Raw genomic sequence first — 19,530 nt, 5'->3', positions numbered from 1 at the left:
CCAAGGAGAATGCAGTGTAAAGGAAGGAGCCTCAACCTGGAAAAGCAGTTTGCGTTTCATAGTCACTGAACGTGTTGCAATGTAACCAGTCCATCAGCCAAGTGTCCCCAGTGGGCTGAATCCTCTCTTGAGGCTGGTCTTCTAAGGTGGACGACGCTCACTTGGCACCTACCCTGTGTATGCGGCGCACGCAGTGCAGTCATGCAGCAGTTCTCTCAACTAGGTTGACCAGCCATTCTGGTTTTTTTTGGGACTGTCACAGTTATTGAAAGTCCTGCATCCTGGGAAACCCCTCAGTCCCAGGCCAACTGGGACGGTTGGTCAGCCAACCCTGTACATGCATCTGTGACATGCTGCCTCTGATGATGTGTTGGATTTTCACTGAACAAATCTGAGCCTTTAGCCCGCCCCAGAAGGAGTCAAGGGGATTCAGTCTTGAAAATTAAAATAATACTGTCTGTGCTTCCAGACTTTATGGGCACCCTGAAATCTGCTGCCTGGTGAGAGTGTCCTCTGCTCCATCCCCTCATTTACATCACTGTTCATTAGGTTAGTGTGACTGTATTGCTCTAGAAAGAAGAGCCAAGGAGGGAGGGAGAAAGAGCTTACCTGTTTCATAAGGAAGAAGACAACGTTCCCCAGGCAAATAGGGGAAATGGACGTGACTCTTTTCTAGTTATTTCTTTAGAAAACTACAACACCCCAGTAAAAACTTTAGAACTCTAGAATGTTAGAGCTGGATGTTAAAGATCAGCATTCAACACCTCCTTCACTGAGAGAGGGATGCTGGGGTCCAGGGCGGGGATTCAGAATCAGTTACACACACTGATGCCTGGGCCCCACCCACAGGGAGTCTGAGGTAATTGATTTGGATCCAGGGCCTGGGCTTCCCAGGTGATGCCAATATGCAGCCTTGGTTGAGAACCACTGAGTTAGACACTGACCCATCCCTGAGGAACTTCAAATAGAGTAGGGTGGGAGTTAAAGTGAAGAGAGGCACACACAAAGGCCAGAGTCATGCAGAGGGTCTTGCCAGAGGGTTGTGAGGAGAGGGGAGGCCTAAGCAGTGCACAAAATGCTGGGTTAAGGGCTTCAGACAGACTGGGGCTTGATCTTAGCTTAGTCTAGACCAGTGACCTTGGCCAAGTAATTAAAGCTTTTCTGAGCTTCAGTTTCTTCATCTGAAACACAGAAAATGATAAGAGCACCTAATCCATTGTGGTGGTGTTCAGAGAAATGAGATAATTCATGCAGAGTGCTGAGATGAGTGCTGGCATAAAGATGAACTGTTATTATTATTATTATTGTTACTTCTTGCTCAGGTCAGGGGCTTGGTCAGGTTGTGCTCACAGAGGGGAGTGGAAGATGAGCTATACTAAGACATAGAGGTACAATTTCAGCAGGAAGAAAGAGAATTTTGGATATCAGGGAATGAGAAGTTTCTGAGCATGCTTGGAGGGCACTAGGAGTCAATTTCGCTGGTGCACAGGAGGCTGGAGGCCTGAAGACCCATCAGAAAGGTCCTGGGGCCAGGAGAGAGAAGGACCAGGAGTGGGTCGGGAGAGTGGTAAAGGAACTGGGGAGAAGGGGGTGGACGTCTGCAATTTATCCCGATACCCATTTCCCCCTCCTGCAACAGGCTACAGATAGTCCCTGTACTGGACAGGCTGGAGCCCAGACTTGGCCCCAGTGAGGGCCCCTGAGGGAAGACAGTCGCCTGCCACTCTGCACATGACTAATCAAAGAGCCTGTGGGGCTGCCCTGCCACTCTCCCTCTGGTTAATGCCTAATCGGACCAAACTTGGAGACTTGGGTGGCAATCAGCCAAGTGGATAATTGCTCCGGTTAGCCTTGATCACAGGCTACCTGGGAGTCGATCACAGTAGCTCCCCTGATGCTGCAACTCTCTGGGTCTCTCATCCGGGGCAGAGGCAGCCTGTAGGAGGGAAGCCGCACAGAATCCTACTGGTGGGGATTCCCTCTGGACATCTTGAGCAACACACCATAGCAGCCTGCTTGATGCCTGTGGTCATTCTGGATGCTGGTGTCAGTCCTGAAGGCACAACTCACAGTGGCTGCAGCAGCTGCATGAATGAACTCGCACTGAGAGCCAGGAAATAGCAAAAAGCCCCATTGCTCCTGTATAAGCAATAAGACCAGAATCTTCATGGTTTCGCTAATCCATAAGGTCCAGCTTAAACGTCTAGACACCCAAGTCCTAGCTGTAGTACCAGGCCTCAGTTTTGTCACATGGGAGGAGAAACATCTGCTCTGAGTGGTCCCAGTGCGGCTGTGACCCCATTTAACAAATGTGGAGACAGAGACCTAGCAAATTTAAGTCATTTGCCTTGGGACACACAGCTTATAAAAATAACATTAACAATGAATAATTCTTATTTATTAACCGGGTGGAAGGGTGGCTGCTCAGCTGAACATCAACTAGAATTGCTAAGAGTTCAAACTGATTGCTGGGAGGGTGATAAGCTCCTTGTAATTAGAGGCATGCAAGCAAAGGCTCACATACTTGCCAGGAATGTCGGAGAGGGGCTTCAAGATCTGGAGGAAGGCTGGGGATTGGACTGAATGGCTGCAGAGTTGTTTTCAGCTTTGTGGGGCAGGAACTATTTCATTTACCTCTGTGTTTCCAGGGCCCGGAACGGTGTCTGGGAAAAGGTAGACATGGGGCCTCACCTGTGTATGAACACACAAAACAAGCAGACAAATGTGTCCTATAACTAAAAAAGAGGCAGCAGGGGACAGGAGAGCTAATTCCTGTGTAACTCTTCTCCCCTTCTTTTAAAACACTGTTTCTCAACACAATGGAATCATCTGGGGAGCCAAAACAGAGAGGCACCTCATACAATGTGTTAAAGCCAAGGCCTCCTGCACCCCAGTGAGCGGTCCCGCACCATGCTCTGTACTGCACACGCAGTCGGTCTCATTAATCTGTACAACCTTATGAAGCAGGTATTCCTGTTACTCCCATTTTATAGATGGGGGAGCCCAAACTTACAGAGGTTAAGTCAGGTATGGGGAAGTCACAGCTGAAAACAATAAGAATAAGAATTACCTTTTATGGGGGACTTTCTTAGCTAAGTCCTTACTGGTTTCTTAGCAACCTTTATCTCATTTAATTCTCATAACAACCTTATGATGTAGGAGCTATTATTATCCCCATCTTTTCAAAAAAGGAAACTGAGGCTCAGACTAGGTAACTCACTCAAGCTTACTGAGAGAGTAGCTGGCACTGCCAGGGTTTTGAACCAGATCTGGTCAGCTCCAAAGCCTTGGGGAAGAAGGGCTGTAGTTGTTAGTCTCAGATCTCGAGCGTGGAAGGGTGGAGAGAACACTGTTCTGAGAGCCAAGTGACCTTTTCCAGTTGCCTCGTGGTCTCTGTGTGACCTGGGGAAGTCCTACCTGTCCAGGGCCTCAGTTTATCCCTCAGTGAACTGAGAAGGGAGGTGGAGATGGGCCTGATTTCTCAGCTCCTTTGCAGCCGTCATTTTCCATGACTCGATTCCCCACCGTGAGTTCTGGGCCACAAACCAGTTGGCTTCCTCCCTCCCTCTCCGTGAGTCGGAAAGCTGGCAGGAGGGGATGATCCGCCTCAATTCTCCCACCTCCTTTTTCCTCCTCCTCCTCCTGGGCTGGGACACACCTACTCCAACTTTCTCAGCAGCCTCTCCAGCTACAGGCTGCGTGCCTTCCTGCTCTGAGTCTCTGCACCTCCCTCCAGAGCCTGTCAGCCTGGCCCTCGTGAGCGGGGCGCCAGCCCAGCAGCCCGCTCTGGGGCACCCACCCCTACCTGAAGGGCACAGGTAAGAACTGCTGGAGGATGGGAAGATGCGGGAGGGGGCGGCAAAGTTAATCCATTCTTGAATCTGGTTCCAAAGCAGGCTGGAGTTGGGGGCTTCTGGAAGGTAGAGAAGGAACCAGGAGATGGCTGGAGCAGGCACAGAGAGGGAGGACAGGGACATCTGGGCCTGGATCATCCAGATACACTGAAAGAAGCCAGTGAGGAAGCCAGCCCATGGCTGGGGATCGGGGCCCAGGAATGGACAAGGCTGGGACTGTGATCTTGTGGAGGAGGAAGGTCATATTTGCACGTGTGGGAAGTTGGGTTCTTGTCCTGGAAGAATCAAATCCCCCACTTGGGCTTTCTGGAGATAAGCCTTTAAGAGGACATGGGGGAGATTTCCTCTGCAGTTTTACCGGGAAGTGCTGGCACCAGGAACTGAGAGGCACTGGTTTCTTGTGTGTGTCCAGGTGGGCACAGGAACCTTATCACAAACAAAGCTACCTGGTGGCTAAGGGAGAGTCAGATAGTCTGGCCAGCCCTGGCTCTCTGCAGCTGCTGAGATTAGAACCTCAGCTTCCCTGACCATAGAATGGGGGGACATGCATAGTCTCTAAGAACTGTGAAAGGCTGTGAGTCTGAGTGGCCCCAAGGCAGCACTGGAGTTGTTGGGGTGGGAACAGCCCTATTCCCCTGTCTTGGGGAAAGCAGAAATCTGAGGCATATCTCCGGAGGCAGGAGAGCCAAAGTGGAACTCTGAGCAGAGCCACTGGGCTAGAGTTCAGTTCTCAGAGCGGGTGCAGTGCCATTTGTCGCAGCATGGGGAGCAGCGAGGCAGTGCAGAGGTTTGCCAAGGGCGCAGAAAGGCTGCCTCTGTGCCCAGCCTCAATGTGGAGCTGGTGCCTGGACTCAGGGGAGAGGAGAAGGTAGAGGAACAGGCTAGGAGGTAGGTGTTTCCAGCCCTTCAGCCCTGTTTTCCAGGTGGGGAGCAGAGACAGGCAGGTGAACACGCCTTGCTTGCGGGAGAGCTATTACAGCTTACGCTCATTGACTGCTTCCTGTGTTATGGGGACTATGCTGAGCCTGTCTTTTGGAATTTTTGAGGTTTCAAATCCAGGCAGTGGGGCAGAGTGAGAAGAGAATTTCACTAATCGTATCTCTGTGACTCACAGGCTGTGTGGCCTAGGACAGTTTCCTACCTCTCTGGGCCTGTGTCTTAACATATAAAAAAAGGCAGTTGGATGTTTGTTAAGATCCCCTCCTCCCTTAATTTATCTATTACATATTTATTTATTTTGAGACAGGGTCTCTCTCTGTCACCCAGGCTGGAGTGCAGTGGCATTATCATGGCTTACTGTAGCTTCCACCTCCTGGGCCCAAATGATCCTCCCACCTCATCCTCCTGAGTAGCTAGGACCACAGACACACACCACCACATCTGGCTAATTTTTTTAAAAAATTGTTTTTTGTAGAGATGGGGGTCTCACTATGTTGCCCAGGTTGGTCTTGAACTCTCAGGCTCAAGCAATCCTTCCACCTCGGCCCCTAAAGTGCTGAGATTACAGGTGTGAGCCACCACACCCAGCCAAGATCCCTTCTGAATCTATTCCGTTGGGTAGACAGAGCAGGAGTGATTGTCTCCGTCTTGCTGATAAGGAACCTTAAGAGGCTTAATGTTCCATGTCCATGTAAGAGGCAAACTAGGGTCTTCCCCCAGGGCTCCCCATAGAGTACATGTTAGACTTCTTGCAGGAAGATGCTGAATTCATGATGTCAGCTAGCCCACTGCTCAGCTCCCTGCATACTCTGCCCTAAGTGCAACTGAACTCACCTTGGCCTGGAAGTTCTCCTTCCAGATGCTCTGTGACAGGCTGTGGCACTGTTCTGGTGCTGGCCAGGCAAGACCAGGTGGGAGAGGCTGTCAGGCAGGCACTAAGTCTTAGAGACAGCCTGTGCGTGTCTAGGGGGAGATGGAGTTGGTACAGTTAGGGACCTTCCTGCATCCCCTAGATGAACCCTGTCTTTTGGATTCATTTTAGGAGGCAATGGACATGACCTCTAAAAGCCTCCTATGATCCCTGGGCCCCTAGAATGCAAACTGAGCTAGCTCGGAACCTTGACACTAGTATTTCTAGGACTAACAGTACTAATACTCACATTTATGATGGAGGTTTATACACAAGTTTACAAAGTAAAGTGTGGGTCCAACTCCTGGTTATTAGCCATGTGACCTAGGCCTCAACTTCTCTAGAAAACTCAGGCTTCTCATTTGAAAAATGGGGATCATCATCGTTCTTTCCACAGAGAATTGATGTGAGAAATGAGGGGGTGCGTGGAAGGGAATGCAGGAAATGCCTAGGGCCTTCTTTATTACATTCACACTCATCAAAGAATGGATTCTTCTCTTTTCCTCCCGGAGTGGGTATCATCTCACAGCACCTTGAACTGTTCCTTCCTAAGACTGATCACAACTATAATTACTGATTATTTGTGTCTTTTTAAAAATATTGGCTCTCCTACTAAGATAAGCCATGGGTCTGTCTTGCTCACTGCTCTGGCGCCTGGATCCAGCACAGTGCCTGGCACATAAAAAAAGCTCATTGCCTATCTGCCGAATGAATGAATGAATCTTCATTTTGAACTCGTAGATGAGAACTGCTGCTTACTGGAGGACTAAGTATTAGCCCCAATCCAGTCATAGACACCATCGAGTGGAAGGGCCCTTAGAGATCACTGAGTCAGACAGATGGTAATGGTGAGGCCTCACCAGGGAGGTCACACAGCAGTGGGGAAAGCCACACCACTATGCAGATCTTTGACTTGCCTCTGCCTCATTCTGCCTTGCCCAGTTCAGGAGGTGTTCCTGTTTTTTATGTGAGCGACAGGTCAATCTTGAAGGCCAGTGAATGGCTCCCACATTCTCTGGAGGCAATGTGGGATCAGCAATGAGGTTGAGCTCTAGATTGTGAACTGCCCTCCAGGGGACAAAAACATCATCAATCAGACCCCTCTCTCAACATATACCAACACACACACACACACACACACACACACACACACACACCACTCCATCACTATTGCCAGTGAGTCAGCATATAGCTGTACTGTACAACTGGAAGAACCCTTGGGAATTCTCTGACGTCTCCCTTGAAGAATCATTGCTCCCACTTTGTAGATGGAACCACAGCTTTTGAACTATTTGCCTAAAGTCACATAGCCAGTTTGCCTGGGTTGGCATGCACTCAACAGTGAGCTATTTGTGAGCATGAGACTTAAACAGTGAAAAGAGAATTCTCAATGAATCAACCCACCTATGCGCAGGTCACCAGGTTAGACCTGCGCAGAGAGGGGCTAAGTCATTGAGAACTTCACAATTCCCTTTCACAAACTCCTTCTCTCCTACTCTGCACAGCTGCCCACATCACCCTATACTGCTTCTTGTTGTTGTCATTGTCTTCAGTGTGGAGATGACTGAGAAAGGTTAATCCCTGCAAGTCACATGGTTCTGTTACCTTAATAGACACTTAATGAGCACTTACAATGTGTCAGGCCCCCAGAGACTCACGGTTGGTGAAGGCAGGGCCATAAATGGGTGGTTTAATACCTGGAGGTAGGTAGTAAAACACACCCAAACTCAGGCTGGCATGGGGACCCAGAGGAGTGACAGTAGCTGGGTTATAGATTCAATGAAGTTCTTGGAGGAGTTGGCACTGAACATCATCAGTTTTAAAGGCTGAATGAGAGTTAAATAAGGAAAGAAAAGTGGGAAAGGCATTTAACAGAGGGAAAATAGCATATGCAAAGGCACAGCAGTTAAAGCAGCAGATGTGTGCAGGAACCTGTAAACTGGGTGGGGAACATCTGGAGACATGGTCTGAGAGATAGGTGGGGCCAGATCACTGAAGGTGATCTTTTTTGTGTATGTCAGGCCAAGGAGCATGGCCTTTTCAAAAAAAAAATGTCACTTATATGTAATATACTATTGAAGGAAAATTACATACATACACAAAAGTAAACAGAATGGTGTACAGAAGCCCTAGCACCTAGCTTCAACAATTATGTTTATTTTGTGGAGGTTTTGGGGTTTTTTTTGAGATGGAGTCTTGCTCTGTTGCCCAGTTTGGAGAGCAGTGACATGCTGCAACATCCACCTCCTGGGTTCAAGTGATTCTTGTGTCTCAGCCTCCCGAGTAGCTGGGACTACAGGCATGTGACATCAAGCCCAGCTAGTTTTTGTATTTTTAGTAGAGACAGGGTTTCACCGTGTTGCCCAGGTTGGTCTCCAACTTCTGACCTCAAGTAATCTGCCTGTCTTGACCTCCCCAAGTGCTGGGATTACAAGTGTGAGGCACCGCGCCCGGCCTGAGTCACTGTGCCTGGTCAACAATTACGTTTCCTCTATACCTCCAACAACTCTTCCCCATCAGATTATCTTGAAGCAAAGTCCCAGATATATAAATGCACCTGAAAACATTTCCATATATTTCTTTAAAGTAGAAGGACTTAAGAAAGTAATTTCAGGAGCATGGCTTTTATTTTATAAACGTTGGGGGACTGTTGAAGGAGTTTAAGTCAGAGTGCTTTGGCTAGGTAGATCTATCTGCCTGAGCGATGGAACACTAATTTAAGGAAAGGAGTCAGATTAAAAGGCTAAGATCTCCTGTTTTTCCCCCTTGGTTGATCATAGCACCTGATATTCCACTACTACCCACTGATTAACAAATTATCTTCCAAAATCCATCTCTTCCTGAAAGGGGCAATGTAATAAGCATTTGCCAGCTTGGAGTCTGCAGAAGAAAGAAATCCTCCCTTGTCTGCTTTTCCATTCCTGTGCAGCCCCTGCAAGACCACCTGAGGCAGCAGGAAAATGCCATCTATCCTTCCACTGGCTGGAGGCAGGGAGCTCACAGAGGAGAATTCTCTGGTTCCCATTTGGCTCCAGTGCCCACAGCAGTTGGCCTGGGCACAAGCCAAGCAGGATGAAACATGCCAGTGGTGCAGTAATGTCAGCATGTGTTAGCCTGCATGTGTTCACGTGTCCAGTGTCAGAGCTGCTGCCTATCCCTGCAGCATCCTCTCCCCTCAGGGTCTTCCCAACGAATGCAAACCTCAATGGTGCAAAATGGCTCCTTTTGGACACTTGGAAGCTTAGCCTGAGGGAGCAGTAGAGATTGGTATCAGTATGGCACGTGAGCTCTGGAGCCGGGGTGCTTGAGTTCCAGTCTTGGCCTTAACACTTTCCATCTCTGTTACCTTAACACATGATTGCACATTTCTGAGAGCTGTATAATGCTATCTACCACACAGAGCTGCTGAGAGTTGATGCATGTAGAGTGTTTAGCATAGTCAGAACAAGCTAAGAACTCTCTAAATGTTAGTTGCTTTTATAGATTTAGGGGCTCCTGAAGTCTTGGGAATTGACTCAGAGGATCATGACATCTTGAAAAATTCCTGGAATCTCAACTCTTAGTGTGTACATTCCAGAACCCTATTGGATCCCTGGTACACTCCTCTACTCTGTCCTGGTAGTGTCTGACAAATTCAAAGACAGAGTGCATAAATTCTAAGTAACAGCTGTTGCCCAGCCTGGAGTGCAATCATGTGATCTTGGCTCATTGCAACCTCTGCCTCCTGGATTCAAGTGATTTTCCTGCCTCAGATTCCCCAGTAGCTGGGATTACAGGCATGTGCCATCATGCCTGTCTAATTTGGTATTTTCAGTAGAGATGGGGTATCGCCATGTTGGTCAGGCTGGTCTCGAGCTCCTGACCTTAAGTGATCCACCTGTCTCGGCCTCACAAAGTGCTTAGATTATAGGCATGAGCCACCATGCCTGGCCACAGCTGATAAATTTGTATAAAGTGAACTCAGATGGTGGCTAACCAGTAACTGGAGCAAAAAGCAGACATTCTCAGACCCCAAGATCCCCCTGGTGCCCCTTGCTAGTCACTGGCCACTGCTTAGTGACTCTTATCCAGATGGCCAGACTATTCTCAGTGCCTCTGAGGATGGCCACGTTGCTCCTTATTTAGGGGCTATGTACTATTGTTAGGAGAACTCCAATTATTAGAGAGGTCCAGGGCGTTAATTTGGAAGTTGCTAAATTATACTTTACCTTAAATTATTTCATTTTTACTGTCGTATTTCAGTGAAAGCCTAATTTAGAGACAAGATTTCCAAATATCTGAGACTGTTTTTAAAAAAATACAAATTACTTAGCCCCATCCTAAGTCTACAAACTTAGATGGAGGAGTGTGAGGGTGAAGGCAGGGAATCTATATATTTTTTATACTTAAATTCCTGGCAACTTTCATTTAAGGAATCTATATTTTTATAAGCTCCAAGGGGGCTTGAGGTGAGGTCTACTGGGCTTGGTAGCCCTGGGTCTAGCAGTTCAGAGTTTGGACTCGAGTCAGATCGATCATTTGTTCCAATCCATGCTCCACACTGACTGGCCACTGGCCTTGGACAAGGCACTTGGCCTTTCTGACCCTCAGTTTTTTCATTTGTAAAATGGAGATGAAAGGATAGTACCTGCCTTTGTGGGTTGCTGAAAGGCTCTAAGACATCCACAGCACAAGAGCTCACTAAGTGCGAGGTGCTATAATCGACATTACTATTACTGGGCAGAGCCTGTATGTGGTGGAGCCAGGGGAGGGCTGAATCTGGTTCCTGAAATTTTGAGTTTGAGTCTTGACTGGGCCATCTTCTAGCGGTATGACCTTGGACAAGTCCTTTGAGCCCCCATCTCCTGGCCTTAACTTTCCTACCTATAAAATGGAAATATTCCTTGCTCCATAGGGTCTTTGAAGGAACTAAATAAGAAAATGGAGCAGAATACTGCTCCGAGAACAGAAAAATGCTGCAGGAAGTAAACCCCAATGAGCTGAAACCCTGCTAAGCCTGGGAACCCCATGGAAAGTGGGCTTGTCATTGTCCTCGAGGTTCTGTGAGGACAGGCCAGGTGGGGGGGGGTAAAGGGAACCGTTGAGGTGTCGGTTTTCCACAGCCCTGGCATGCCCTGGCATGGTTCCTGTGATTCTTGGTTTCTGAGAACTATCTCCTTCCTGGTTCCTGGGGGCAGGAAGGGTCCAAGATCCCATAGCTGTGAAAGCCCATGCAATTTGCAGGTAGTCCAAATGCCTTTATTATTTTAATGTCTTCTTATTTTTTAATTTAAGTCTTCTTTGAAGTCCATTACTAGTGTTTAAAAAAACTTTTTTTTTGAGACAGAGTCTTGCTCTGTCACCCAGGCTGGAGTATAGTGGTGCAGTCTTAGCTCACTGCAACCTCTGCCTCCCAGGCTCAAGTGATTCTTGTGCCTCAACCTCCCAAGTAGCTGGGATTACATATGTGTGTCACCACATATGTGGCATCATCCAGATAATTTTTGTATTTTTAGTAAAGACAGGGTTTTACCATGTTGGCCAGGCTTGCCTTGAAATCCTGACCTCAAGTGATCCACCCGCCTTGGCCTACCAAAGTGCTGGGATTACTGGCATGAGCCACTATACCTGGCCCCTAAAAAAACCTTTTTAATGAAGTATAATAAACATACAGAAAAGTGCACATCTTAATGAATTTTCCAGAAGCTGACCAGCTCCCAGATTAATAAATAAAACATTACTATTATTCCAGAAACTCTCTTTGTACCCTTTTTTTTGAGATGCTGTCTCGTTCTTGTTACCCAGGCTGGAGTGCAGTGGCACAATCTCGGCTCACCGCAACCTCCGCCTCCTGGGCTCAAGCAGTTCTCCTGCCTCAGCCTCCCGAGTAGCTGGGACTACAGGCTCGTGCCACCATGCCCAGCTAATTTTTGTATTTTTAGTAAAGACAGGATATCACCATGTTGACCAGGATGGTCTCGATATCTTGACCTCGTGATCCACCCGCCTTGGCCTCCCAAAGTCTTTGTACCCTTTCAAGTCACTCACCACCTTCCTCCCACATAAGAGTGACTCTGTCTTAATCTAATCTATGAAATCTATAGATTTGTTTTGCCTGTTTTCAAACTTTATAAACATGGACTAGCACAGTACATAATTTAATATATGGCTTCTTTTGCCCCATATTATGTGAATGGGATTCATCTCTATTGCCACCTAGAACGATAGTTCATTTTCTTTGCCGTATAGTATTCCATTATATGACCATACTGAAATCCATTCTGCTCTTGATAGACGTTTGGATTGTTTCTAATTTGGTGCTGCTATAAGTAGTGAGTAATCTTTTGGTGAACACATGTTCACACTTCTGTTGACCTAGGAGTGGAACTGCTAGGTCATGAGGTGTGGATATGCAGAAGGAACTCTCTTATTTTCAGGGTAAGTTCTATTCATTACAAGTAGAGCATGGCTCCCCGGGCTTCAGTCTCTAGGAGATAGAAATACCTCAGGAAGATAAACAGCTGCCTCTGGGGTTGGAGATGCTGATGAACAAGGGCATGTGCAGACAGTGACATGTGCAGGCTCAGAGACTTCCAGGTGATACCGCTAATCATAAAACTCAGATCTGTTACTTTCCCTCTCTCATCTGCTCTTCTGTTTGACTTTAGCAGTAATGTCGTGTCCACTTTGCTGGAGGCCAGTGTTCCCCCACCAACAGCAGACCACCTACAGAGGAAATGTGACTCCCACTTTGAGTCCCAGGGCAGCCCTCCTGAATCAGACTTTTTGAGGATGAGACTGTGATTTTTAACACAGTGACATTTGAGAATCACTTCTCCAGCCTAAACACTTTTTTTTCCCAGCCTAAACACTTTCTAAAGACTGCAGCCTCTTCCTGACGTCCTCCATCCCCTCTCCACTGGGGCGCAGGATCAGGCCACATTTGGGATATCAGCTCTGAAAGGAGACATGGTGGAGCATAAGATTCTAAAGAAAGAGATATTCCCTTGTTCAGAAGGTCCCGAACACCAGTCACACCAAAATCACCCAGGGAACTTGTTAAACATCTAAGTTGGAGCCCCACCCCTAAGGATTTTGATTCCATAGTTCTGGGGTGGGGCTGGGAATATGTATATTTTTAACCTTCACCCTCATACCCTCAGGGAATTCCTAATGGTGGGAATCGCTGGTTCAATCCACCCGCCAGCTTTGAAGATGAGAACATAGCTGGGCCCAGCCACTCTGCTGAGTTTTGTGTCTGCTGATGGCTGGGTGGAGCAGTTACCTTGGCTAAGAAAAATCGGTGTATGTGGACAGAACCCAGGGGGCTTGAATGTTGAACACAGGGACTTGGCCTGCAGTCCACCAGCAGAGGCTCATTTGCATCTCATTAATATGCACCTTGGGTCACTCAGGGTGCTCCCAAATCATCCCTGACCTGTCTTGTGCCTTGGCTTTGCAGTCAGGTTCAGCCAGCTCAGCAGCAGGACTGGGCGCCTCAGACAGCTTCTGCTGTCTTGCCCCACTGCCAGAGCGCAGCTCCCACCTGCAGCAACCTGCCTGCCTGCCTGGCTTTGTCCTAAGCTGTTCTACTCAGAAGGGAGAGGACAGACAGATGGCTGGGCTGGGCTGGGCCAGGCCGGGCTGGAGGAAATGGGAATGGGAGAGAAGACTGGAAATGGAACCTATGCTGAGAATCTGTGTTTGCTGGCAGGAGAGGATCTGAGGTTATGTGATCTCTGATATGGGAGAGGGATCATATCATCCTCCCCCTTTGCAATTCCTCTTTCCAACCCATGGGCATGGGGAGCAGGCCAGGGGGACTGTTGGACACACAGGTGATCTGAGTTTTATCCTGGCTTGGCCTATACTAGCTGTGTGATCTCAGGAGTTAAATAACCTCTCTGAGTTTCAGTTATCTCATCTACCAAATGAAGATAATTATAAGGTTGCTGTAGGCTAGCTTAAAGGAGATAATGCCTGCCAAGTGCTCACCACAGGGCCTGGCACGCAGTAAATGTTCAATAAATGTCAGCTGTGAGCAGCTGCATGCGTCTCTGCAAGCACTCCATAGTTCCGAACCTCACCATCTTCAGGGCATCTGGCGATAGCTCAGCAGAGGATTAGCTCAGCGAGGTAGGAAAGTAGGGACTAGTCTCCATTCCCAGATGGATGGGTGGAGGCCCCATGAAATGAGGGGATTTTCTCAGGGCTCTCTCACTGGGCCCCCTGCTTGGCCCTCCGATATAATACCGAAGAAGTAGGGGTTGAGGTCCCTGAATTGTCATTTTTATCACAGCAGCCGCCTCACGGGGGCTCACATAGCAACACACTGTACCAAGTGCTTTGTGCCTTCACTTAGTTCGGAGAGACCGAGCCTGTGTCAGGTCCCATGATTTACTCAAAATCACACACAACCAGCAGTGGGCCGGGGCAGGACTCTAGCACAGGCAGCCCCTCTCCAGAGCCTGAGTGTATGGCCTGACTGTAGCCGCCCCACCTCCTGGAGGTGCCTGAGTTAGAGGCAGAACCTGGTTAGAGGCCACATAATGCTGATGGTCTCCCAGAAGGGAACAAGGAGAAGCTTCTGTTTCGTCAGTTAAGAGGAACAGTATTCCTTTTGCTGATGGCCACAGGGCCTGCTGGATCCCAGGGAGGCTGTTTATTGTGTTTTGGATAGAGACAGGAAGGAGGCCCAGAGTGGTCACTCCAACATGTCAGTGTCAGAACACAAAAGATCGGGAGATTTATGTTTTTATGGAATGTGCAGGACATTTTCTACCTGGTGTTTTCACTGTTAATACTCTTCTGGGCACTTCACACTCACCCTCTGCCCCCTCTTCAACTCTGCGATGGTGGAGGTCACATGTGTTATAGTTTGAATGCTGCTCAAGTGGTGGCTTGAGCTTTGCTACAAATCACTACAAAGAGAGAAGGAATGTCACAAAGACCCGTGTGTGTGTGTGTGTCTGTGTGTGTGTGTGTGGGGGGACCCTCCCACAAGGGGCTCCTGGGGCACGAGTGAGGGTCAACACATATACTGAAAAGAATTCCTACATTCTACACATATTTTTTGAGCACCTAATGTAATGGTAATAAAATCACCCATTAGCGACCTTCTGCATGGCTGGCACTACACCAAATGCCATCCATGCATGTGCTCATTACATCCTCCACAAGTGTCACTAGCCCCATTTCACAAACGGGGAATCTGAGGCTTAGATAGGCTCAGCCATGTGCCTTGATGCCAGCGGAGGCAGCACTGAGAGCAGGTCTCACTTCGAAGCCGGTCTTTCTCCCTGTACACTCCTCTTGACTAATACAGACGACCTTGGCCTTATGGGATCATGAGGAGCTCCCCAGGTTGACAGTGGAGCTGGGGTTGGGGGAACAGCATGACCAGTGCCAAAATCCCAGGATGGAGGAGTCTGGGTTCTGGTTCCAATTCTGCCACCAACATGCTATGCAACTTAAAGTGACCCCTTCCCTTCTCTGGGAATAGTTTCTCCTCTTTCTAATACAGAGCTTAGACTGATAGTAGTCTTCAAACTGTGCCCTAGGGAGGCCAGGGATTTCACCAACTACAGGACAATGTGTAGGGCATGGGGCTCTGGGGCCCTTCTCACATAGCAGGTCTGTTTCAATCCACTTAACATAATAATGATAGCTATAAAATAACAACAGCTAGCATTTATTTAGCAACTACTAGGTACTGCCCATGTGTTGAATGTTTAACCGGCACCATCTAGTTCAACCTTCAGAACACTATCTGAGGTGGATTCTGTGGTATCTTTCTCTCTCTTTTTTTTTAAAAAATGTATTTGCTTATTTATTTTTTAAATTGATAAAATTTGTATATATTTATGGTGTGCAACATAATGTATTGATAATGTATGTACTGTGGAATGGCTAAATCAAATCATTTAACACATCCATTGACTCATATGCCTATTTTTTGTCATTAATTTTATTTATTTATTTATTTATTTATTTATTTATTTATTTATTTATTATACTTTGGGCTCTGGGGTACATGTGCACTTCCTGCATCCTGCAGGATTGTTGCATAGGTACATACATGCCATGGTGGTTTGCTGTCTCCATCCCCACCCCCACCGTCACTTACATCAGGCATTTCTCCCGGTATTTAGAGATAGGGTCTTACTCTGTCACCCAGGCTGGAGTTCAGTGGTGTGATCATAGTTCACTACAGCCTCAAACTCCTGGGCTCAACCAATCCTCCCACCTCGGCCTCCTGAGTAGCTAGGATTACAGATTCAAACCACCACATCTGGCTAATTTTTAAATGTTTTGTAGAGATGGGGTCTCAATAATGTTGCCCAAGCTGGTCTTGAACTTTTGGCTCCAAGCAATCCTCCTGCCTTGACCTCTCAAAGCTCTGGCATTACAGACATAAGCCACCATGCCTGGCCCCTACATGCTTATTTTTTGTGATGAGAATAATTAAAATTTATTATCTTAGCAACGTTCAAGTACAATACACAATGCATTTCTTAATTATAGCTATCATGTTGTACAATAGATCTCTTGAACTTATTTCCCCTCCACCCAGAGAGCCCCAGAAGTGAGGCTGGATTTGTTGATCTGTCAGAATTCTTCCTTTCTCTCACTCCCACCCCAAGCCCTGTGGTCCTGGTGCTTCCTCTGGCTTGGGAATTTTTCAACTCCAAATGCAAATTTTGTATTCTTTGACCGTCTCCCCAGTCCCCACCCCCTATCCCAGCCACTGGCAACCATCGTTCTACTCACTGTTTCTATGAATTTAACCTTTTTAGAATTCACACAGAAGTGAGTATATGTGGATTCTAAAAAAGTATTTGCAGTATTTGTCCTTACATACTCGGCTTATTTCACTTAACACAATGTCCTCCAGGTTCATATATGCTGTCACAATTGACAGAATTTACCCACCTTTTAAAGCTGAATGATATTCTCTGGTGTATATGGACCATATTTCTTTATTCATTCATCTGCTGATGGACATTTAGGGTAATTCCATATCTTGGGTATTGTGAATAATGCAGTAAACATGGGCATGCAGGTATCTCTTTGACATACTTATTTTATTTCCTTTGGATATATACCCAGTAGTGGGATTGCTGGAGCATATGGTAGTTCAACTTTTTATTTTTTTGGGAACCTCCAAACTGTTTTCCATAATGGCTGTATTAATTTACATTTCCACCAACAGTGTCTGACAGTTCTCTTTTCTCCACATCCTCTTCAACAGCTGTTTTCTCTTGTCTTTTTGATAATAGTCATCCTAACATAATCACTGTGGTTCTAAGTAATCTCTCTTTCAAAGGTGAAGAAAAACAGAGGCTCAGAGAACAAGTTATCCAAGGTCACCCCAGTTGGGACTTGAGGTCTTGGTTTGAAAACTCATCCTTTTACAAAGGGATCCATTGGATCAAAGTGGCATAAACCACAGGATAGTAAGCACCCCACAAAACGGGCCCACTCAGCAGGGACATTCTGGCCTTTGCATTTTGTTCTCTTCTCCATCTGAAAGAAGCTTTCTAGTCCTCCTGGAGAGTCTATCAGGGCACAGCCTTCCTCACCTAGAACCTAAGGGAGGTGTCTTGTCTCCTTGTTCTGCTTCTAATGAATAAATACCAGGCAATGCTCTGCTAAGCTGCAGTTGGCTTTGATCTTTTTTTTTCCCCACCTTTCCCTTTTCACGGATTTTAACAGTTTTTATCTAACAAACTCCTCTTACCAGAGAGCCCCAGAAGAAATGGATCTAGAATGTTTAACCTCTCAGGATTCCTTCCTTCCCTCCCTGCTACCCTAAGCCCTCAGTTCTGGGGTTCCCTCTGGCTTAGGGATTTTTGAGCTGCTAATGCAAAGCTCATGAGTCCATATAGACAACCCTAAGAGGAAAAGACCCCAGGTACGCCTCTTCTTCTCTCTGGGCTTCATTGAATATCAGGATCTGCAAACTCGAAAACCCACAGCTGCGTTTCCTTGCTCACGTCTCAAGGCCTTTGCATTGCCTGTTCTGTCTGGAACTCTCTTCCTCAAGATAGCTTTGTGGCTCTCTTGCTCACTCTGTTCAGCTCCCTGCCCAAATGTCACCTTGTCATATAGGACTTTCCTGACTCTCCTTTAAAAATAGCCCCACGTGGTGTTTCTTTATATTGGTTTTCATCACTTGACATAGTCAATATTTTTTTGTTTATTGTCTCTGTCTGCCACTAGAATACAATCCCCTCAAGAGCAGAAACCTCATCTCTCTTGTTCTCTGTTGTAGATGCCTGGCACAGGTCAGGCCTTCAGTGAGTATTAAATGAATGAACAAATGAGTGACTTTGGCAGAGGAAGCTCAATAATGAAACACTTTCTTCACATCCCCAGCTCTGTTCCTTTTCTTCCCCAAAGCCTAGGCCACTGGAAGCCCTTTTCTTCCTTCAAATATTCATTTCTCCAGGTCTTCATTATGACTTTTGAGGGCTCTAAACATCTTAGCCTTTGTGGGTCTCTTCTTCCATGAAACAATTATAAATTATAATTACGTAGTTATAAATTAAAAATTATGTTTCATGGCAGCATTGGTATAAAGTGTATATATAGTCCTGTACCACATCATGACATTTTGGTCAATGTGGGACTGCATATATGAGAGTGGTCTCATAACATTATAATACCATATTTTTACTGTACCTTTTCTATGTTTAGATATGTTTAGATACACAAATACCATACTTACAATCACCTACACTATTCAGTACAGTAGGATGCTGTGCAGGTTTGTATCCTAGGAGCAATAGGCGGTACCACATAGCCTGGGTATGTAGTAAGCTTCACCATCGAGGTCTGTGTAAGTGCACTCTGTGATGTTTGCACAATGACAAAATCACCTAATGACACATTTCTCAGAATGTATTCCCATTAAGTGAGACATATTTGTGTTATTATATATCAAAACTCTTGAACCTAAAAGTTTTTCTTTCCTTTGTATTTAAAATAAATTAAAACATTTGTTATTGATTTAATTTTCAAATTTAAAAGGAAATTCTCAGTAATTTGTTGACTATAGTAACTTTCTATAATAGTCCTCATTCCTGAAAAGATGTTTAGAAACCCAAACACCTATACTATAACTTAATTGATTTAAACTCGGGGTGAGTGAAAAGCTGTTTTTAAATATTCTCCTGGTAATTCTAATATGCATTAATAGTTGAGGCCCATTGTTCCAGATAATATCTCCTAGTTTGCTCCCTTAGATCATTCCCAACCTCCTCTAAGGCATAATTTGGGGACATACTCATCCCAAAAACTAACCTTTTTTAATAATCCCTTGTTCCCTACACCATACTGCTAAGTATATATGACTTTTAGCTTTTTCCCTTCCATACCTTCCTAGCCCACATATGAGAATCTCAGTTTTTCTTAAGCGATTCTCCCTTTTCATTCTGCTTTAATAATATGTGCAGTCCTGGGTCCTGGGTGTGCCCACTGTACCTTATAGATGAGTGGACCCAGCATTCTCCTCTGAATCTCATGAATCTTGTGGTTCCTATGCCTCGCTCTCCAGAACTGGGCTGTCCAATGTGGCAGACACAAGTCACATATGGCTTTTAAAATTTAAATTAATTAAAACAAGATAAAATGAAAAATTCATCTCCTCAATTGTACTAGCTGCATTTCAAGTGCTCAATAGCCAGCCATGCATGGTTCATGGCTCTCATCCTGGACGGCATAGAGACAGTGTTTCATCACTGCAGAAAGTTCTGCTGGAGAGCGCAGCTCTAGAGTGAGATCCAGCCACTTCAGGCCTTTGGGATATCTCTCTTCTTAGCATGTGGATTCTATTCTGTGCTGGTG

General features: G+C 46.4%; 1 protein-coding gene across 4 annotated transcripts in view; it reads left to right on the top strand.

Moving 5' to 3' along the window:
• The first annotated feature begins 3,654 nt into the window (after positions 1–3,654).
• FAT2 (FAT atypical cadherin 2) overlaps positions 3,655–19,530 on the top strand; it is an 88,561-nt gene continuing 72,685 nt past the window's right edge. For 3 of the 4 annotated variants that reach the window (XR_013531648.1, XM_035288894.3, XM_035288887.3), the window contains exon 1: positions 3,655–3,818. The gene's annotated coding sequence lies outside the window, so the exon portion shown is untranslated. Of the gene's footprint in view, positions 3,819–4,600; positions 4,743–19,530 lie in introns of those variants that run through there. The other variant, XM_035288888.3, reaches the window with a different exon arrangement.

The sequence above is a fragment of the Callithrix jacchus genome, chromosome 2 (assembly GCF_049354715.1).
Source record: "Callithrix jacchus isolate 240 chromosome 2, calJac240_pri, whole genome shotgun sequence".
In the NCBI taxonomy this organism is placed as follows: Eukaryota; Metazoa; Chordata; class Mammalia; order Primates; family Cebidae; genus Callithrix; species Callithrix jacchus.
This window is presented reverse-complemented; position numbering and strand designations above follow the sequence as displayed.